The sequence below is a fragment of the Lasioglossum baleicum genome, chromosome 6 (assembly GCF_051020765.1).
Source record: "Lasioglossum baleicum chromosome 6, iyLasBale1, whole genome shotgun sequence".
Lineage (NCBI taxonomy): Eukaryota > Metazoa > Arthropoda > Insecta > Hymenoptera > Halictidae > Lasioglossum > Lasioglossum baleicum.
Window position 1 is genome coordinate 18,002,759 of NC_134934.1, and position 18,141 is coordinate 18,020,899.

The window sequence follows — 18,141 nt, forward strand, 5'->3', positions numbered from 1 at the left end:
TTTCATTTCTCTGTTGTTTTAAATCACAACATTCAAAGCATGAATATTCCTTTATGTCGATCGTAGATAGTGCAAATAAACAATTTAATGATTTCGGCGCCACAGGTTCGATCAAATGTTACTCACTAAGAAATTTTGCAATTTAAATTGCAATTGAAAGCATGGTTTCCATTCATAAAAGTGACGTCCTTATGCCAACGAATGAAAACACACAGAAAACACAAGTTTACATCGCGATAAGTGCACAATTCTTTTTGCACGTTTAAACTACATTAAATTTCCAACAAATTAGTTATTTCTAAGCAATACAACATTGCTTGAAACATTTTCAGCTGAAAACGAATCAATAAGAAACACAACAAAACTTTTTAGCACATATTTTTAGCTTTTGTCTGGCACAGCTACACTGAACACGAGTTGTTGCTTGTAATGTTCCATGAACATTACAAAAATAATCTTTACGACAATCCCTTACTTAAATGTTAACAAATCCAGATCACATTAATGTGTTATTCTTTCGCAGAGATATCGCGAAGTAAGCGAATGTAGGATCAATTCCCTGATCGATTGCGCGTATACTTTATATTTACGTTGTCTTTGCACCCGAACAAATTTTCTATGTAAATGTGGTAATAGGAGTATATCTAGAATTCTTTTATGCAGTACTGTTACGCGAATTAGCATACAGTTCTTAAATAATATATCAGCAAAGCGCCAGCATCGGGTCGAGATAAGTAACTTCCTGCGCACATACACGCACCGCGAATGCCGCATTAATGGCGTCGAGGTCTCAACTGCGATCGCGTCGGAAACCGGTACAAGGTGTATTCGTATACGAAATGAAACCCGCATGAGGCTGATGAAGAAGAGGACGTGACTCACTTTTAATTATGGCAGTCTTCTTCGTTATTAACAAACAGGTACATTTCAACTGTTCGGAGAATAAGTTAACATCGAGAAACTAAACGCCTAGACATTTTTTAATTATATAATGATTATTACACTGCGAATTTGCAGGTGAAGCACAAAGCAGTAAAATTTTCCGAGAAATTTAAGAATTCTATTATACTATATCTATGTGACTCATTGTGAATGACTGCGGTTGTTTATGGAAAATAAAATGTTTATACATCAATTGCAATAGGAGCTAAGGGAAAATTTATTTTTCTTCATTAATAATTGTTATATATGTATACTGAAAATAGTACATTGTTAAACTCTTCTAATCTTTTTACTGTTTTAGATTAATTTATTCCTAATGAGTTATTTTGTAAAATAAGTTGTGAAATGGCATTAAATACCTGATAAAATAATGTACTTGACGTAAGTAGTATAACAATGAATAAAGAAAACCACAATTCGAATTGAAACGTTTACGATATTAGGAGATTAGGCGAATGGGGGACATGAATTGATAGCGAGCCTAGAATTATCTCAAGCAGCCAATTAGCGAAATAGTGATCTAGGGCTATCAACTACTACATATACATGTACTTAGTATAAACTCGTATTAATTACGAAGTATAATAACAAATGGATTAAATTTGCAACTAATTAGCTCACAATACACGCTATTATTCAAAAAATTGAAGTGTGTTATTATTCTAAATCAGAATAATTTGTGATAGATAAGTTAATGTTACATAAGCTGTTATAGAAATTTTCTGTATCCACACGATTGTAATTTAATAATATTCTTGAAAAATAATAGAATATAATAATTATACTGCGGATTTTTATGCAAAGTAAAAATTGTCCGCATCGATTGCAACTAAATTGAATGCTATTTCTACCCTTAATGATTTTAATAGAGGAGAAATCATGTAGTGCCGTCTAAAATTTTAAAAATTTTACAACAATTTTCAATTTCATCTACTCAATTTTACTATAAATGCATAAAAATCTACAATTTAATAATAATAAAGAGCAATATAATAGGTAATGTAATTAATGGCCAACTCTCTTACTGAGTCAAGATAATGAGCTAAATATTTTTGCAGTACACCATTTTTAATTGAAATGATTTTTGAAGTGACGCAACTACAATAAATAACTTTATCAAATATTCGAGACGATGTAAACACTTTTAATGCACAATTCACACTTCATTTGTGATCTTTCTTAACGCTTTATATTCTCAAATAGTTTCTGGAAACAAATATTTGTTTTAAATTACTAGATTGCAAAGTATATGTATATACAGTGTCCCCACTGTACCTTCACGTGACTAATCCGATACTGGTTCGTGCTCCCTCCCCTCATCACCTAAACATGATACCTAAAAAAATGATGAGAGAAAATTTACAAACATTATCAGTAGACTGCAGATTTTATGCAATTATAACAGCGAAAAATCAGCTGATTAAAATGATTAAAGGAACAAGATTTGTTTTAAAATTCTTATTTTGCACGAAGATCCGCAGTCGAATGATCACGACAGTAAATAAATTGAACGGATGACGACTCAAAATACCGAACATACTTACGTACGTCGCGGTTCGCAGAATATTTTCACAAGAAGAAGTAATTTTCTGCATTACATTCAGCACGGCACGGCGTCTTTTGCGGAAAGTTTCGCGTCGCAGAAACGTAGAGACGCGAGATCCGCGAAACTTTCGGTTATATCCGAGAGAATTTATTGCCTCATTTGTCAGACCGACCATTCGTCGCACGTTTTACTCGACGGTTAAAGCTGAGAGGTGTCTGGCGATTGCGTCCCTACGAGAGCGAGCGAAACAGAGAGCCCCTTAATAAGCGAACTTCCTGGAACGCGATGAAAAATATGTTTTTGCAGGCACGCACGATACGTGTCACGATTTTATTATACCTGCAACTTCCGACGCTGCCACGTATGACGGAAATCGTGGAAAGAAGATGGTCGCACGAGTCGAGACAATTGCGCGAATCAACAATTACCGGCAGCCCGCTCTTTCTTTTGTCTCGGGGTATTATTATCCGATGGGTATTGCGTTATACGCTTTTATCCATTTATTTTAATTAAACTTTCGATATCTTTATGCAAAATCAAAATTGATGGCATGGAAGCTGAATAGAAAATCGTCTTTCGGCAATTCGATATAATCTATCGATGTTCCCGAATTTATTTAATATTTCCAATGTTTTCAATTTTATTGTCCCGTTTTTGTCATAAATATGCATAAAATCAACAGTCTGATTGAAATACAATCTTCGTTCAAAAATTGCCTGTGTTCAAACTATTATAACTTCACGAGAAAACGTCGTAGAATGTTCGTTCTGGTCTCATTTTAAAGCTTGGACTTTCTACTTTCGAAGTCCATTGTTCACTTTTCCCAACAAACTTTTTCGTACTATGTAACGGGCGAGAAAGTGAACATACTTGTTTGTTTAGAAGAGTTTGCAGATTCGGACGTTTGTACAGAGGTCAAACAATTTTGTTATCGAATGAAACTAACGTAGATTTAAAGATTGGATTTATTAGAATCTTGAATGAAAAGCATGAATGAAAAGCAAAAAAAATTTATTTTCATACATTTTTGTACAAAAATGTACTTTTCTTAATAGATCAGGTTTGTAAATAAACACTTTAACGATTTCGGCGCCACAGGTTCGATCAAATGTTACTTACTAAGCAAGATCAGGTTTGTGTTTTAAGAATTCACAAAACTGTATACAATTTCTGTTAAAGTTGAATTCGCTTAAACTATTTCGATGTTTTTGGCCTTGTCATGGAAATTGTCATTTTCATCTGATTCTTCGGACTCATCTAGTTCAGAAGATATAGGTTTTTGTATTGTCTGTATGAAGAACATGCCAAAGAAGTCAAGTCTTTCGAATTCCATCGAACGTAACACCTGCGAGAGAGCTGTGCACTTGAAATGCACTAATATGCCAGCAAGTTATTTGAAAGAAAGTGAATCAGACGATTAGGCCGGTTATTATTGGGTGCACAATGTTTGATTGTGTCAAATCATAATCTCAGAAATAAATACTCAATATTTCATTGAATTTAACGCGTTTTGTCTTCATCCCAACACTTACTCTTCAGAGTTTTTGGGATGTTCCAACTTATACAGCAAGACTTTCTTTTTACCGAGATCATTGTCTTCAGAAAATTGGCTAAAACTTTTTATCCGTTAACGGTATCATTACACCTTTCCAACGGTATAAATTCTTTTGCGTAATTCTCATCCTCTCTGAAATGTTATACTCCCTCTGTCCCATAATATGTACTGCGTCGTCCGGTACGAATACGTACAGTGACTCCCACTAATATTCGGACGCTCTCAAAATACCGATACCTTTTCTAATATTGGACTAAACGATTTTAACTTTTTTGGGAAGCTAGAGCAATTAGTTTACTACAGGATGTGAAAAGAAATTGTCTCAAAAATTGCAATTGGTCGGAATTGCAGAGAAAATATTAGAAGTTGCATTCTACAACATTTTTATGTGGGCCTATATTGAAAATTTAAAAAATACATTTTGTAGACCTGTGTCAATTATATGCATCGTGAAATTTTTATTGAAATCGGTTGATGCAGCAAAAAACGGCAGACATTGAAAGATGTAAGGATTCTTAGATTTACTGCCGTTGTAGGCTGAAAATCGTGAAAATCTGCAATTTTTACCATCTTTAAACGTTTTGACGAAATTTTCAGGATATGTTTAATTGACACAGATCTACAAAACGTATTTAAAAAATTTTTAATATAGGCCCACATAAAAATGTTGTCAAATGCAACATTTAGTATTTTCTTTACAATTCCGACCAATTGCAATTTTCGAAAAAATTTCTTTTCACATCCTGTACTAAACTAATTGCTTTAGCTTCCCAAAAAAGTTTGAATCGTATAGTCCAACATTTAAAAAGTTATCGCTTTTTTTTAGAGCGTCCGAATATTAATGGGAGTCACTGTATGTAAATAGGTAGGTAAAGTCCTAAGAAAGAAACTAAGTTGCAGCACTTGAAGTGGTAATTACGGTAGAAAATGTTTCGCATAAAGATTCGCGATCCAGTCATAGGTGCACAAGATGCATAGCGTAACATTAGTTACGGTCGAGCAGGGAATAAAAATGGAAGAGAAATGAATTTCATCGATTTGATCCGGGCATAGTGTTCCACTCGAACTCACCTGGTTAGGCTTGCCCTCATAAAGTAACCTGTACTCGTCGCCAAGGCCCTTAAGAGGCTTTGGCCGCGGCTTAACGAGAGCCATAGTCACGTTAGTGCCTATTCCTCGCATAATTGCGCTTAATGCTCGTGCTCGATGCGCTCACGTGGTCCCCGATATTATATGCGATGCGCGGCGAGGTCGGAGCAAACATTTTGTTAAAAGAGGCCAAATCGGCCGCTTCCGGCCAGTCTTTTGCGCGCAGGCGACAGGTCAGCGGATGAGGCGGGGCAGCCATTTATGAACCTGCTGCACCTTAACAAATCCGCTGGCAGTGCACGCACGTGACAGCTCGATTTTTATATTGACGTATATAGTCGGGGCCCGATACTGCCATGGTTTTTTACGATTACGCGCGGCGGCCAGTTGCGGACGCGCCTGGGTGTGGGTTGGAAATTTACCGGCGGGACACGCGAATGCGAAACTCTTTTTTCCCCCTTCCCCTCCCACCGTTCTCTGGCTTCCTTTTTTGTTGCTGCTTTCAAACGTATATTTGCTTTTGAGGGGTTGTTCGATTGATAGAAAGCCGGGCCGGGAATATTGTTTGGCTTTTATTGCAGGCTAGCTTGCGCTGCAACGTTACATTATTTGCAGAAATGTGGATCGATTTAAAACGTTTTTCGAATGTCGGTCGGTCGACGTTATGGTCGGTCTACCCTTTTTTTGCTAGTGGATCGAGAAGGATTTAAAACTGTTTGGTAGGCTCTGTTTGAAACTTTTTTGAAAAGCGTTCTCATACGATTGAGTTCTAATGGAAATTAAAATATAAAAATTCTTGGAAGTAGAAGTGAACATGCCCATTTGTTTACGGCAGCAGTACAGATTTTGTTCATACGTCTTGAAAGAGTTCTTTGCCGTAAATAATGAATTGATTACAAATATTGTTTAATGACTAATACAATAATATTTGATAACTATCATAGTTAAATATTGACATTCTGAATACGTTATTTATGTGTAATATTTTGGAAATAATTCGGAGTTCAAAGATTGTTCTTAAATAAATTCGAGAAAACATTCTGAATAAATTGTTTTCATGGAACCTTGCTTATACAGTTTTGTAACATATTTATTCCAAGAGAACGTCCTTCAATGAATATTTATTATTCGAGGTGTTTGAATGATGTTTTAGCGCATTCATATTGTTGGATAACATTTTAGTATTTCTAAAGCTTCCATTTACATGACTGTGCCATTTGCTATAGAACACTATCCCGAGTTTGTATTGTGAACATAAAAATTAAGTAAAATAAATAGAATAAAATACATAAAAATTAAAAACCAGCATAGTTATTTCATTAGTGGTGACAGGTTTAACGTTAATGTTCTCTGAAGATTAGTACAGTATTCCAAATTCAACAATAATAATGAATTATTTTAATATCAAATGATTGAGATTTCTATTCTATTTCATATATTGAAAGTTTTCTATCTGTAGAATAAAAGTTTTGATATCTCAAGAATATAAATTAGACTCTCTTACGCGCCATGTAAAAATTATAATAAATAATAAAGACCATGTAAATGTTGTAAAAGAATCGAGAGTTATTACTACAATTCTTTTTCAGGACACTAGGATCTAGGACAAAAATGAAAAGCAACGTTAATAGAATAGAAAATTGTTACCCGATGGCCTCAAGAGTTAAAAGATAATTTCCTCATTGATAAAGTTAAATTTATTACTCGCGTCCGTTGCTTTACATTATTATCCATCTTATTTATCTTTTGGCATGGTTTTGTATTTATATATTGAGGCTAATGTGTGTTTTGTAACATAATTTATTTGTGGACAAGCTATTACTTGTGTAAAGATAAACCGAAATGTATACACACAGTTAATATTGTATTATACTTGAAAATAATACTTGTTAAAATTGTATAATAATATACAATAATATTGAATCTATCGTCGATTTTTCAATGATTACCTTTTTTAATCGTACACGATATAATTTTATCACTATTGTATATTATATCATAATTTAATCTTACACGATATTAATCATAAGCGATAGTTATACGTATCGGGTTGGCAAGAAACTAATTTCGGTATTTTAACGTGAAATAGAACCCAACTTTTTTTGATTCAAACAATGAACTTTAATCAATAAAATATTTTCCATTTTGCTCGATGATCTTTTGCTATCTTTCTGGTAGCTTCACAAATCCGCGCTCATAAAACTACTGGTTCTAATCGGTAAAAAAACTGTTCCAAAAGTGCGATTTCAGGACATCATCATTTCACCTTAAAATGCCGAAATTACTTTGTTGCCAACCCAATAGATAATGGAAATAGCAGTGCTATTTCTATTTATTATGCCAAGAAAGTAATTTCGGTGTTTTAAGGTGAAATGAAATCAAATTTTGCGAAAATTTTGAAGCTTTATGACCGCGGAATTATGAAGCAGGCAGAAAGATGACAAAAGATCATCGAACAAAATGGACAATATTCTATTCGATAAAATTCATTGCTTGAATAGAAGAATTGGCTTTTATTTCACCTTGAAATAAAATTGAAATTACTTTCTTGCCAACCCAACAGAATAGATTCGATCAGTACAAGGCCACACTCGAACGAAATATGAAATACTGAACGAAATAGCATAAAAAATGAAGTGATAAGTACTTCATAAATACTTCATGCTACGTATGAGTTCGGACTAGCGACATACAGCTCTCAATTCGCACAATAGTTCGCCCAGTAAAGAGTTCGATAAATTTCGGTTGTGACAATCTCCTGTCTAATAAACAAAGTCCCCAGTATACCCGGTGTTTTCACGGCGCCAATTCGAAAAGCGCGTGGATAGCGATCAGCAAACACCGCGGGCAAAATAAGCGCTGGAGTCTAGCGCGCGCGAAAAAAGGAGAAGAAGGAAAACAAAAGGAACTACTTCCCAAATATCACCGGGCGGGCGCGCGGTCAGTTCACAGGCCAGCTCCTTTACACGGTCGTCGAATTAAAATTCGACTTCCGGTGGGCCGGCTCGCTATCTCAGCCCGAAACCGTGACGATAAAGTAACTTGAAGAGCGTTGTTGCGCGAGGTCGGATAGGTGGATATGTGGATAAGCAGCTGGTTGCCTCGCGGCTCGTCCCGGCCCGGCCCGGCTCGGTTTCGTGCGATAAAATTCGTGCTCGCTGTGGTGCTCGCACATGCTCGCCTCGCGAATCGAACGCTCTCTAATTCATATTCCTGCACCTGACTGACCTCTTATTCCTCGGCCAGCATCTCATTTAACACCCCCGCGGGCTAGCGCCGAGTATCACCTGCGCGCTAAGTCTTCACGTGTTTTCACGGGGCACGTGCCCTCTCTGACGACCGCGGCGCGGCGCGGCGCGGCTTCACGGGCCGGGGCTGCTAATTTTCACCTTGAATATTATTCATACCATTCGCAGCGGGGTGCAGCTGGTGCCAGCGATACCTGTGGAGGAGTGCACGTGGCTACTGTTCTTCCCCTGCGGGATTCCTACGATACTGGCACGGTATAGCGCGCTCAGGTCGCGCACGTTTGGGGAAATACGCGCGACACGTGTGGAATTGGGAACGGACCTCGACTCCGGAAAGTATGGCAACGATCGCAATTTCTGTGGACATGCGTGCAATTATTCTGTTCGGTTCTGTGCATATGAAATGTCCGATTTTGAACGGCGACGATAGTTCGTCTGGATAGGGATGGGATCAAGCACCTCGCAAACAGGTTCGAACTTTGATTGATTGAATTCGAACTCCCTATAAGTACTTCGGAAAACAGAAATAGTACATAGTCAGACAGTTTCGAACCTTTTACAAGTAAATATGTTTCTTCTATCGATCGTATTTGCTGATAATAAATTTTTAAATGTTTTCGGCGCAACGGTTCGATCGTTTATTACGAATTATAAAGCAACTTTCCTAGTTGTCAAACAAAATCAACGTTTCGATCCCAGTTTGGGTCTTTTTCAAGATTTATTTGAATCGCGTCTGTAAATTAAATATGTCGTTGTAATTTTGGAAAAAACAGAAATATTAAATGATTGATTGTAAGACAAGTACTTTACGAGTACTTTGGTAAACGGAAATAATACTTGCAAATATATTCGAATCTTGGTCGAACAGATTCGAAACTTTTCTGAATATCGTACCGGAAAGTCTCTGATTTTTCTAATTCTTATTTGTTTTATAACTTATATATTAATGTTTTCAGCGCACTGGTTCGATCTGATGCTACTACTTAAGCAATTTTGCAAATTACCACAAAATTTTCAACGTTTCGGTCAACTATTCAGACCATTTTCAAGAAAAATTTTCATATAATTGCGGCTGTAAAAGCTTTAATTACACTAATGTCAAGTAAATTCAACTTTGAGTTAACTTCAATTTCATTATTTTATTTGCAACGTAATTTTAAATGCAACGTACCCAATTTTGAATTATCAAAACAGTTTAGCAGAAGAAAGTCACGGATTCTCTGAAAATTATGCACTCTACTATGACTTTAAACAACGAAGCGAAGTGCATGAAATTAATTTCATTGTTTTTCATTGAACTGTCAGATTATATTTGTGACATAGTTAAAAACAGAGCGCAGTAGCAACAGTTTGGTTGAACGAAAAGCTGTTCAGCTTAATAACATTTCAAAGTCATTGGAATCGGTGAGGAACACCACCTATTGTAAATAATTACCTTGATCCCGTTCAAAACACATATAATTATCCTTTTAATATACGAGCCATTCGCAAGATACAAATCATGTCGAACACATTTGATGAATCGGAATCAGATAACTTTAATATTCAATATAGTGTCCGGCATAATGACCGTCGTCGTTAAGGTGTTGAAATGGCCGTGCCTAAACCAGCGACGAAAAATTACAGAGGACGCTCCATACGTTCGCCCGAGAATTGCGATAAAGATCATGTAGATTAATGCGGTTCATCCTGATAAGAATCGTTATCATCGGGATCGATCGCGCCTCAGGGTCGACTCGAAAACCGCTCTCGCGAAATAATTATCGCGGTCAAAAGCAACGGGTCCCGTGCGTCGGGGTGCGTAATTGCCGACGCGCTTTTAATTCAGCCCCGGTTATCTGATATGTTAACTCGTTCATGCGCTGGAACACCACCCAATTATGACAGTACAGATTGACCGGAGCTGACGTTTACGATTGCGAAAAGATTCGAGACATTTTACTGATTTGCAGCTCTCAGATCTGCAGGTCTGCACTTTCGTCAATTAATTAAACGACAGCTATTTTTTTCTTTTTTATTAAGCATTTCAGATCTCAATCGAGATCTATTTCTGCTGCGCTGAAACAAATTACAGTGTACATATACACATTCACACATAAATAGTCCACACTAAATCAAATCAAATTCGCAGTTTACATTTTTTCAAGAAATTAAAAAAAAAAAGACAGCTATTTGTGGTAAAAATTCACAGCATTTTTGAACCGACTACGGATTTCTCTACAGTATTTCTCTATGTATAATATGCATATATGTTTTTAATAATTATGAAACTGTGGATTTCTGTATGCATTAAAAATTGTCTGCACCAATTGCACGATACAGGAGCTACATTTATGTCTGCTTTAATAATTTCAGTAAGTTGAAAATAAGACGATATTCTAAATAAATCCGTTTACTATTTTGTATTCTTATTTTTGTAGTGAATGCATAAAATTTACAACCTGATAATTATACTACCAACAGGCTACTATTACTTATGAAGGATCTCAGACAAAATAAATTTCTCTAGTCTATGACCATTTTCTAGATTCTACAAATTGCAATTAAATTATATCAATAATTTTATTGATTTTGTGAAATAATTCACTGGACTAATAGAAAGTACAATACGACAATATTGAAGAGCCACAATAGCAGTATTGAAAATATTTCAATAAGTAAAGTATTTAAAGAAATGGGGACTAAAAGTACTGCAGTTAGGATCTATCTATCTTTAATTCGGCAGCCCCGACAGTATGTGCGAGACAACAGGTTCGACATCTTCAAAAATATCGTCAATTGGAATAATTTTGATGATGTCCTGCCATTTAATAATTTCTGAAATTTTGAATGGATCCTGCAAATTGTATGTTGCCTGTAGTTCCTGATTATAAACTACTTTCTTCATATTCTGCACAAGGTTTCATTATTCTTTAGGCTATATGTATATGTATATGTATAAAAATAGTTATTTTATATTTATTACATTATATTATCGACTTGTTCCAGCTATTAATAGAATGAATACATTTTAACTTCTGTTCGCTCCAACTGACTTGAAAGTTCAGGCTACTTATTTATTATTGTTTTATCGTATTCACTCATTCTTTAATCATTGATAAACATTTTCACATATATTGTGGCCCGCATGGTATGTCCGCAGGATGAGGGAATCGATTATATCGATCGATATGATCGAGCGAACGTAACTTAGAAGGTGTCACGCATGACAAACAAGGATGCCCCGATCACAATATTACATGTTATCAGATTGTTGTAATGTTTAAATTAAATATATATATATAAATATATAAATTTGTAGATAAAGATTCTCCGAATTCGCTCTGCATCGTAGAAATGAAACAAAGTGAAACTTGAAATCCTTTCAAGCATCGAGACTGTTCCACTAGATTTCGTATTTGTGGATAGAAATTATATTATTTCATTTTCATTACATAATTTGCACTATGCTATCATACCACAACATACATAATAATAATTACAAGTGACAAAATTGTTGTAAATATTTTTTCTACTAACTGAAACTACGTTTTGTAGAGAAAAAGAAAGTGTTCGCATACTTTTAAACGGTAGTGTATTTACAGTGAGCCACGAAAGTATTCGAACGCACTTTAAAACAGTATAACTTTTTTATAAATGTACCAAAAGACCTGATTTTTTTATAATCAATTAGAGGTATCGGTTTACTAAATGATGTGTGTGCAAAAAGATTTTCCAAAAATTACAATTTACGAAGTTGTATGCAAAAATAGAAAAGGCATTTTTTAAAACTTTTTTATTTGGGCCCTTAAAGAAAATTTACAATATTTGTTTTGTAGATCTATAGCAGATCTATTGCACACCTGCTGAAAATTTCATCGAAATCGATTAACATATGCACAAGTTACAATCGGTTAAAAATGGTGAAATTCGTTTCTGCTTAAAATCCACAGAATTGTTCATCTTTCAATGCGTGTCGTTTTTACCTGCGTCAACCGATTTCGATAAAATTTTCAGCACGTGTATAACTAACATAGATCTACAACACATATATTTTAAATTTTAAAAATGCCTTTTTTATTTTTGCATGTAACCTTATAAATTATAATCTTTTTTGCATATCATTTCGTAAACCAATGCTTCTAATTGCTTACAAATAATCAGATCGTTTGGTACGATTATAAAAAGGTTATTCTGTTTTGAATGGCGTTCGAATACTTTCGTGGCTCACTGTATGTACACTGTTAACCGATGAACGGTTAATTAGTGTACCCAAGAGTATTTTAGTCTAACGCGAATAGTTTTCTAACAAAGAGTGTAATATTCTGTCACCTTTAAAGCAACCACTCAACTTCGAAATCACGTCTGCAAACCGTTTACCGGTTCTGATGTACGAAACCATTACAAGAAGTGTGTCGGCCAAGAAAGAAGGTAATGGCAGTCTTCTGCAGAAAATAATTTCCTATCTTAACGAAGCAGTTGCTTTACCGTTTACCAATACCGGATTTTGACACTCGTCGGAGGAAGCGTCGTTTCCTGGGCCCCCCTTTATTGTTGTTAATGAAGAACGTGTCGATCTAATGCAGAAACCATGTCGCAGTCATCGCTGACTTTACTTCTACCACTTGACCCCGTTAATTGTACGCTCGCTTCCGTTGCTTTTTTCTTTACGATTCTCTGCAAAACCGTATATCCTTCACACGGTCTATACCTTAAACGAATATTCACTTCACAATTACTCATATCACACTCTTATTGCTCTGCCACCTAGTAAGCATGACTGATTTTTGCGTTTGTTACATCCCGGATATTAAATTTAAATTGGAAGTTCAAAATAAGCCACAATTATTCATTTTAATTGTAAAAAGAATATACTGTGTATTTAAAAAATAAAACAGTGAATACCAGGAGTTATTGGTGTACATGATTTCGATGTATAGTTAATAATTATTTTGTCACATTATGTAGTATTATAGAAATAATATACTGTATTTTTTTGCAGATGCAAATCAAAAAGTACTCGAAATTCTTGCTCCATACGATTTTTACATGTGACTAACAATTGATTTAGAAGGTATTGCCTTAATCCCATGATTATGCAGTTTTATTATAATGATATTTTAAATTTAAGTGCATTTAATAGACGAAAATGAAAAATAAAATAAGCAGGCAAGGAGCAATCAATGTAAATCCTGTAGATTATGCACCACCGAAAAGAATCGTCGAAAATAATTAGACAGCAAATGATACACACAATTCTAGCTGAACAATTAAATTCATATTTATTAAATTTATTTTAAAATCTAATAATGCAACATGTGCGTTACATGAGGGGTGTTAACAGATTGTTTCTTTTTATGAATCAATGCCACAGAGAAAGACGTTGGATTATATTATCATTGCCATAACGAAGCTTAATTAAAATGTTATAAATCGAATCTACATATTTTGGACAGTATTGGACAATTATTTGACTAAAAAATATGTTTATCTTACGTGTATTGATTATTGTACACATATACATCATTGTAGATGATAATACAGGGCGTCCAAAGAATGTTCTACTTCCTTGAAAGGGGTGATTCCTGGAGTCATTTGGAGTAACTTTTTCTTGTGCGAAAATATTCTCCGTGTGTGGTTGGGATACTCTCTGTTACTTAGATTGGTAATTCTCCTGTTTTCGAATTTTCGGGACACTCTGTATAAATGCGTTGAACCAAAAATCCCGATTTATTCATCCAAATGAGAGGATTGAAACAATTTTTTATCTACACCAGTAATGTGTTTAATTCCAATGCGCAGAATTTTAATTTGCAATTCATAGAAATGACAGGCTTTAAAACAAGCAGTTCAACAATCAGATCAACTAACATATTCATGACAAATGAGCACGATCTACTGTTAGAATGACCTAGTATAATATCATTCTACGAATTTTACAAGAAACAGCACTACTCCGTGTCTGAAAGTACAATGAGTAATAGAGACTTCCTGCACCTGTTCCTAAGTCGGTTTATTGTCCTCAGTTTCTAAAACGGTCGGACATTGTTGTAGCGAGACCACGAGTGGAAAGGAAATATCGTTGTTCTAGCCCGTTAGCATGATTATTAATCACTCGGGCTTTTTCAACGTATTTTCAAAGTCGCCAGCGTGAAATACGCCGCATCCGGAAAGGGGAGCGTTTAAACGCGTAAAACCGTTCGATGTCGAAGCGCGTGAACCAGAGTAATGATCAACCTTGAACTGCTTTGCGTGTCATTCACAGCGATGTGCAGAAGGTAGGTGTACCAAGAAAGCAGAGTTGGGCATTAATCAATTAAAATTTTAACCGAGATTGTGATTGAGATTAATGTGTATGATTAAAAAAGGTAATCATTGAAAAATGGACGATTGATTCAATCCATTGATGAAGTTAATTGTCAATTGTTGATTAAACAAAGAAATCATCGTAAAATCGGAGACTGATTTAATCAATTGTTGAAGTTAATCGAGTTCGATGAAATTTTCAGCATGTGTATAACTAACATAGATCTACAAAACATATTTTAAATTTTCATTAAAGGCGCAAATAAAACAGTTTTAAAAAATGCTTTTTTTATTTTTGCATGTAGCCTTGTAAATCATCATTTTTGGAAAATCTTGTTTGCATATCATTTCATAAACTAATGCTTCTAATTGATTATGAAAAATCAGATTGTGTTTGGTACAATTATAAAAAAGTTATTCTATTTTAATATATGGGCTTTTGCATCTTAAATATTGTTTTGGCAAGAAAGTAAATTCGGTGTTTTAAGGTGAAATAGAGAACGCAATTTCTTTATCCAAACAATAAACTTTAATGAATAAGATATTTTCCCTTTTGTTCGATGATCTTTTGCGAAGAAGAATAAATAAGAAAATATCTTATTGATTAAAGTTCATCGTTTGAATAAAGAAATTTGGTTTTATTTCACCTCAAAATACCGAAATTACTTTCTCGCCAACCCAGTAGTTTCTCTAGTGCAGGAATTTTGGATAATTTATGGAAAATCTATGGGCACTTTTAGAAAGAAGGGTACAGGATTCTTATCAATAGACCTTTATGCAAAATAAACATTTTCTAGCCTAATTCCAACAAACTGGAATGAAATGGAAATTGGTTATCTTTCCTAATATGTTTAAGTAGGTTGAAAATAGTATAATAATATTCTCAAGTTCTTGTAATTTGTTTACACCGACTCATTTTTGTCATAAATGCATAAAATCCGCTGTCTACTCATCAATCACAATAAATATCCATCAATGAATTACAGAGGAGAATTGAAGAACAGTGGAATCCATCCCGATCATTGCAAGAAATTAGTTGAAGATATGCCAAAATGCCTTTTAACGAAAAAATACTTAATTTAAAGTCTGTATAGTAAGTTCGAACGAATTTCGGCTAGGTCTGGGTTAGATTTTGGAAAATAGAATTCATTCCTTTCGCTAATAGCTTCAGTAGATTTAAAAAAAATCATGTAATAAGAAAAGAAGGTTAAAATGTCATAAAAGTTTCAGTTCAATTCTTTCATTTTTGTCTAGAACGAGTCACTAAGAAAATCGCGTTCGTTTAACGCAATTCGTAATGCTGAGAGACAGCCTCTTCGGGCAAATAAATTCAATGAAATGAAAAAGATAATGGCAACTCGAGGTAGAAAGATAACGGTGAAAGAAATTTACAACCTGCTTGTTAGGTCGGACGTCCAGATATGGAATTGTTAGGGATTGATAAAGAGTTTCATACGTATCATTCACTATTGGTCAAGCGGAAGGAGGCCGTAAGAGGAATCTCGCGCAAAAGGAATGGCTAGCAATCTTGATATAAGTAATGCATTTCTTTTATATCTCCACGAGATAAAGAATAATGGATAGGGCTCGGTCACGTCGCGCGGAAAATATGATACCTCCGTCTTTGCGAGGATCCACGGGGATGACGATAATAATAACTCGCTGACCGTTCGCTTCGCGACAATGTGTGACCGTCACGGGATCGGAAAATTTAAAGATCCCTCGATACCAAGCAGATTTTTATCCGTCCATCATAAGTAACTGCCCCCTACAAACGTGCACTTCTTCGATATATTGCTGGTTTTAGAGCCACACTTGCACAAACTACATTACATTAAAGCCGTCAATTTTTAAGTAAAACCTACAACACGAATTCTTTTTTTAAGAAATACTCACGTTTAAAAATTTAAAATATACAATTGGCGACATTGTGGGTAAAAAGATTTTTATACTGTGGCTGTAATAATTAGACTGCGGATCTTTGTGCAAAATAAAAATTGTCTGTATCGATTGCAAGGAATAGAAGCCAAACAGGATGTTATTTATTCCCTGAATAATTTTAATAGATGAGAAATCATATATTGACATCTTGAATTTTTTAAATTTTCCTACAATTTTCAATTTCATCTACTCAATTTTGCTATGAATGCATAAAGATCCACAGTCTACTAATAATCCAACACCCACTGTCAATAAAAGAATAAAATTTGATCATCACCGTATTAAAATTCCGATCAATTGCTGTTTTAGAAAAAATTCCTTCTCACATCCTGTAGTAAATTAATTGTTCTAGCTTCCCAAAAAAAGTTCAAGTCGTATAGTGCAATATTAAAAAGTTATCGTTTTTTTTTAGAGCGTCCGAATATTAATTCGTGTGACTGTATATACAAGGTCACGCTCGAACGGACCTTAATTCAATTTCGATTCCCATTCAGGAAAAGAGACTCCGTAATAGTCGTTTAAAAAATGAAGTCGGTGCGCGCGTGTTATAAAAAGAAACTTGTAGTATTTCAATTTAAGTACCCAATATAATCGCACGTAGTTGAACAGCGGCCGTAATCATAAAATTTCAAGTACTATATTAATCACATAAAACGCACCTTGTAACAACCACGAAACTCGAGATAGGGTTCCCCGCGGTTAAATTCTTGGCGGTGATGCGGCTGATACGGGCTCGCTTAAATGAGATGATTAATCGAGGGTATACGAGAAATGAGCCAAAGGTGTGCCCGAGAAGAATTAACGCCGCTTTAGCCATACAAACGGAATCTTTATTTCGGCGACCACAACCGGCTGGATATATCTCCGCAAGATTAACCGTTCAACACACTCCTATCGTCGCATAATTAACGCGGTGACCGCGCGCATATTTGCATTATCAACGACTTGTATCGTCACGCGGAGGGGCAGATGCTAAGATCAAATTAGGCTCTCGTTAGAAACTCGATGTTATGTCCCTGCGTTCGCCGCTGTCCGGCGAAACGCAGTCCAAATGCGCCGTATGTAACCCGACGCCCATACCCGCACATACTACACAACATTCAGTATTTGTCACGTACATGTATTCAATTGTTTTTACTTTATGTATCCATAGTAAAGAAGTCCAAGCGAACTATAGCATCTGTTAGGTGTACAGGGTGTATAAAAAAGTAATGGTTATCCGTCGTAGGGGTGAATCTACACCTCTGGATCGGTGGACATTTGTAATTGTTGTTAATGTTTGCTTTTACATCAATACCATCTACTGAATTTTCCTTTATGTCGATCGTAGATAGTGCGAATAAACAATTTAATGATTTCGGCGCCACAGGTTCGATCAAATGTTACTCAGTAAGCAATTTTGCAATTTAAATTGTTCTCGACGTTTCGATCCAAATGTGGACCATTTTCAACAGAAATTTTGCGTCTGTAAAATAATATCTGTAAGCTATAGTAATTGTTCAACAAAACCGGGTAATACCAATAAAACTTTGACA